Source organism: Boleophthalmus pectinirostris, unplaced genomic scaffold (genome assembly GCF_026225935.1).
Source record: "Boleophthalmus pectinirostris isolate CB_2022bp ecotype Guang Dong unplaced genomic scaffold, ASM2622593v1 HiC_scaffold_10, whole genome shotgun sequence".
NCBI classification, from domain to species: domain Eukaryota; kingdom Metazoa; phylum Chordata; class Actinopteri; order Gobiiformes; family Gobiidae; genus Boleophthalmus; species Boleophthalmus pectinirostris.
The window spans coordinates 451,501-457,500 of NW_026570971.1; positions in this window are offsets into that span (position 1 = coordinate 451,501).

Below are 6,000 nucleotides of genomic sequence, written 5' to 3' on the forward strand. Positions count from 1 at the left end.
ACGTTCAGTCTTGACTAAAGATAAATTAAGGCTCCTGTCACTTTCAGTTTGGCCCTGTTGATCTGACAGTCAGTGTGTTGCACAGTGGCACAGTGGAAAGAGGGAGTCAGTGGAGAACGATGCCGGGAGGAGAGATGGACCAGGGGACAGTGGAGTTAGGTTAAAGTTATGGCTAGAAACATTGTCAAAGCCCCGTTGTTCCTCCAGGTGGTGCACGTTTCTCTCGGACGTCAGTGTGATGCTCCACATCATCACAGTTTGGACCAGACAAGGGTCCAGGTTCCTTTTTTTTTTTTGGTTTTGTTTGTTTTAGTTGTATTTATTTTTTTGTTCTTTTTAGTTTATTTAGATTTTTGGTTCTTTTTTATTGTTTATTATTTAAATTAACTATATACAATTTATAGAAACTATATACAAAAAATAAAAGGGGGGCCTCCAGAATAACGTTTCTGGTAGTAATTTCTCCTTCTTCAGAGTCGAAACACTGAAAAAAAGGCTCTGTAGCAAAATCTACTGAGGATCAACGAAGAAATGAGAAGCACAGACTGTTTTTGTCTTAAATATACGGGGGGGGGGGCAACTTTTTTGTTGTTTTAGTCATTGCTCTCTTACATACTCTGTTTGTTATATTTTTTATTTATGTACCAAAGTGCCATCAAAACAATGTTTTGGACAATTGTAGGTCCTTCATCAGGTTCGAGGCACTAATATCAAAAATTAAAGAGAGAGAGATGTTTCCCTTCATAGCATCACTGCAGAAATGAGAAAAGAACACAGTGAGTGTGTATATAGACAAGGAGGGTGAGGGGTGAGGGTGAGGGTTAGAGGGGTTTAGGGGTGAGGGGTTAGGGTGAGGGGTTAGGGTGAGGGTTGAGGGGTGAGGGGTTAGAGGGGTTAGGGTGAGGGGTTTAGGGTGAGGGGTGAGGGTGAGGGGTGGGTGAGGGGTTAGGGTGAGGGTTAGGGTGAGGGGTTAGGGGTGAGGGGTGAGGGGTTTGAGGGGTTAGGGTGAGGGGTGAGGGGTGAGGGGTTAGGGTGAGGGGTTAGGGTGAGGGGTTAGGGGTTAGAGGGGGTTAGGGTGAGGGTTAGGGTAGGGGGTTAGGGTGAGGGTTAGGGTTAGGGGTGAGGGGTTAGGGGTGAGGGGTGAGGGGTTAGGGGGTGAGGGGTTAGGTGAGGGGTTAGGGTTAGGGTGAGGGGTTAGGGTGAGGGGTTAGGGGTGAGGGGTTTAGGGGGTGAGGGGTGAGGGTTAGGGTTAGAATCAGTATTAAATGTCTGCCTCCCGTAGGAGACAGACGAGGCTCTGACACTCGTACGGCTGCCAGAACTCTGAGACCCGCTGCGCTGCGGCACAGGTGCCAGGGTCCTGCCACGGGGCCCGCGGGAACGGCGCCCATGGCAGGACCAAGGTCCATCCGGACATCATCCGACCTAGGGTGTCCTGGTGCCACGTGCACTTATGGACCTTGTGCTCGAACATGGTGTTTGTTATAGACAAACTGTGACTAGCACAGAAGTCCAATAACAAAACACCACTCGGTTCAGATCAGGGAGGCCGTTCCTCCCAATCACCCCTCTCCAAGTGTCACTGGCGTTGCCCACGTGGGCGTTGAAGTCCCCCAGGAGAACAACGGAGTCCCCGGTCGGTGCACTGTCTAGTACCCCTCCCAAGGACTCCGGCCGGGCCCCGTGGGGGGAGGCTCGGCCACCAGGCGCCCGCTGGCGAGCACCCACCCCAGGCCTGGCTCCAGGGTGAGGCCCCGGTGACGCCGATCCGGGCGACGTAACTGGCCTTGCTGGTACATTCATCATAGGGGCTTCTGAACCGTTCTTTGTCTGACCCGTCCCCCCGGACCTGTTTGCCTTGGGAGACCAGGAGCATGAAGCCCCTGAGAACACAGCTCCCGCGATCATTCAGGCATCAAACCACAGAGGCCTGAGGTTTCTTACTGGTCTCAGAGTTCACACACCATCATGTACTGTATCCACATGGGCTGGACTTCCCGAGCCACACAGAGGCTCAAACATTTGTACCTGTTGGTCTATAAATGTTTTCTTGGTTTGCTCCCGTCTTATTTGCGTAAGTATGTAGTTCAGAAAAGTTCTGGGGCCAACAGTCTGCGATCACAGGATTTGTTTTTATTGTCAGTTCCCAGAGTAAAATCTGAGTTTGGCAAGAAACTTTTCAGTTTTATTCTCCTTCGGCATGGAACTTTTTACAAAATGATTTGAAGTTAAAGGAGCTGGTCTCCTTAGACTCTTTTAAACAGATTTAAAAAAAACAGATCTAGAATCTTCTGGGTGTAATTGTTTTTAACTATCTTTGAATTTGTGTTGATTGTTCTGTTTTATTGAATGTTTTGTATGTATGTTTTTATATGTTTTGAATCTGTTTTGTGGCCTGTTGGTCAAGACGCTCCTGAAAAAGAGATTTTTAATCTCAATCAGATTTTTTCCTGGTTAAATAAAAGTTAAATAAATAAAATAAATAAACTCCTCCACCACGATAAGGTAATGGTTCAAGGAGGGGATACACACACACACATACACACACACACCCCCCTACACACACACACACACACACACACACACCTAAGATGGTAAAATACATAAAATCGCCTATAGTAAGATGTGAGGCTGAATACAGGCGAACCAGTTGAGAAAAGCACCATCAGAGGAGCTTCTACACCAGGAGCAGAGAGACGTCGTCCACCACCACCAGGAACCACCACAGGAGCAGAGAGACGTCGTCCACCACCACCAGGAACCACCACAGGAGCAGAGAGACGTCGTCCACCACCACCAGGAACCACCACAGGAGCAGAGAGACGTCGTCCACCACCACCAGGAACCACAGGAGCAGAGAGACGTCGTCCACCACCACCAGGAACCACCACAGGAGCCAGGGGAGAGATGAAGCCCAAACACCAACTCTCCACCAGGAGCCCACAGGACAGAACCCGGCAGCTACAGCCGACCTCTGCTCCTGATGCAGAGGCTCCTACAGAGGAAACACAGGAAATCCTAAAAAAATATGCTTAAAATAAATAAATATATTCAAATGTGTACAATAGAAACAGGTAAAAGTATAAGAATTTAATCAAAAGCTAAACTAAAAAGGCGGGTCTTGATTCTGCTCTTAAAAACATGAACGTTCTCTTTGGCCCTGAGCTCCTCCGGCTGCAGGTCCACAGACGAGGGCCACAGTACTGAAAAGACGCCTCCTCACCGTGAGTGTGTGTCCGTGAGTGTGTGTGTCCGTGAGTGTGTGTGTGTGTGTCCGTGAGTGTGTGTCCTGACTTTGGGAATGAGCAGGAACTGCTGCTGGAGGACCTCAGGGTCCGCGAGGGTTCATAAGGTAAAAGCAGTTCTGAAAGATAAAAAGGCCCAAGACCATTAAGACATTTAAAAACCAGTAAAAGAACTTTAAAATGGATCCTGAAACTCACAGGAGCCAATGCAGTGATTTTCAAACCGGTGTGATGTGGTCCCACCTCTGGTCCTCGTCAGGACTCGTGCTGAATAATAATATTGTAATAATTGTAAACCTGAAATAGTGTTTTTGTGAAGAGCAGAGAGCAGGACAGTACAGTCGTCTGTTCCACTGGTGATAAAAGCATCAGCGTCTCGGTGTCGGCCAGAGAGACAACGGGCCAAACTCTGGATATGTTTTTTAGGTGATAAAAAAATGTTTTTGTGATGTTCTTAATGGAATAAAAGTCAGCTCAGAGTCAATAATGACGCCCAGGTTTTTCACTTGAGGAGAAGGTTCAAAGACTGTGTTTGTAGTTTGGGTAAAAGTTTCTCTCTCTGGGCCTCAGGACCAATGACTAAAACCTCAGTTTTGTCCTGGTTAAGCTGGAGGAAGTTTTCTACCATCCAGGAGTTGATTTGTAGAATGCAGTTAAAAAGAGCCTCCATTGGTCTGGTGTCATCAGGAGACATGGAGATGTAAAGCTGCGTATCATCTGCGTAGCTGTGGAAGTTGATTCCATGTCTCCTGATGACACCACCAAGAGGAGCATGTACAAGTTAAAAAGCACAGGGCCTAAAATGGAGCCCTGGGGCACACCACATGTGATTTTATGGACCCTGGAGGAGCATGTGTCGACACTCACCATAAATGTTCTGTCTGTGAGGATGTGAACCATCTGTGAACAGCACCGGAGAGGCCGAGGTGTTTTAGGCGAGTTAAAAGAATAGTGTGATCTACTGTGTCAAAGGCAGCGCTCAGATCCAGTAGAACCAACACGGTCTCCTTTTGTGAATCATAATTTAATCTAAAATCATTTAAAATCTTTGCCAGGACGGGTCTCCGTGCTGTGGTTCACCCTAAAACCAGACTGACATTTTTCCAAGATGTTATGATCATCTAAAAAATAATTTAGTTGGATAAAAACAAGTTTTTCTAAAATTTTGCTTAAAAATGGTCGGTTAGACACTGGTCGGTCGTTGTTAAAATCATTAAAATCTAAATTGCTCTTCTTCAGCAGGGGCCTCACCACTGCAGTTTTGAAGGCAGAAGGAAAGACCCTCGTCTGAAGAGAGAAATATAGTACAGTGTGTGTGTATAGTGTGTGTGTATAGTGTGTGTGTATAGTGTGTGTGTATACTGTGTGTGTATAGTGTGTGTGTATACTGTGTGTGTATACTGTGTGTGTATACTGTGTGTGTGTATGTGTGTGTGTATAGTGTGTGTGTATAGTGTGTGTGTATACTGTGTGTGTATACTGTGTGTGTGTATAGTGTGTGTGTGTATAGTGTGTGTGTATAGTGTGTGTGTATAGTGTGTGTGTGTGTGTGTATATGTGTGTGTGTGTACAGTGTGTGTGTATAGTGTGTGTGTGTGTATAGTGTGTGTGTATAGTGTGTGTGTGTGTATAATGTGTGTGTATAGTGTGTGTGTATAGTGTGTGTGTATAGTGTGTGTGTATAGTGTGTATAGTGTGTGTATAGTGTGTGTGTGTATAGTGTGTATAGTGTGATATAGTGTGTGTATAGTGTGTATAGTGTGTGTGTGTGTATAGTGTGTGTATAGTGTGTGTATAGTGTGTGTATAGTGTGTGTATAGTGTGTATAGTGTGTGTATAGTGTGTGTGTATAGTGTGTGTGTGTGTATAGTGTGTATAGTGTGTATAGTGTGTGTGTATAGTGTGTGTGTATAGTGTGTGTAGTGTGTGTGTATAGTGTATAGTGTGTGTATAGTGTGTGTATAGTATGTGTATAGTGTGTATATAGTGTGTATAGTGTGTGTATAGTGTGTATAGTGTGTGTATAGTGTGTGTGTAGTGTGTATAGTGTGTATAGTGTGTGTATAGTGTGTGTGTGTGTATAGTGTGTGTATAGTGTGTGTATAGTGTGTGTGTATAGTGTGTGTGTGTGTGTGTGTATAGTGTGTGTGTATGTGTGTGTAGTGTGTGTATAGTGTGTGTATAGTGTGTGTATAGTGTGTGTAGTGTGTGTATAGTGTGTGTATAGTGTGTGTGTATATAGTGTGTGTGTAGTGTGTATAGTGTGTATAGTGTGTGTATGTGTGTGTGTGTGTGTATATAGTGTGTGTGTATAGTGTGTGTGTGTGTATAGTGTGTGTGTATGTGTATAGTGTGTGTATAGTGTGTATAGTGTGTGTATAGTGTGTGTATAGTGTGTATAGTGTGTGTGTATAGTGTGTGTTGTGTGTGTATAGTAGTGTGTGTGTGTGTATAGTGTGTGTATAGTGTGTATAGTGTGTATAGTGTGTGTATAGTGTGTGTATAGTGTGTATAGTGTGTGTGTGTGTGTGTATAGTGTGTGTAGTGTGTGTATAGTGTGTGTATAGTGTGTGTATAGTGTGTGTGTATAGTGTGTGTATAGTGTGTGTATAGTGTGTGTATAGTGTGTGTATAGTGTGTGTGTGTGTGTGTGTGTAGTGTGTGTATATGTGTGTGTAGTGTGTGTATAGTGTGTGTATAGTGTGTGTATAGTGTGTGTGTGTGTGTGTGTGTAGTGTGTGTGTGTATAGTGTGT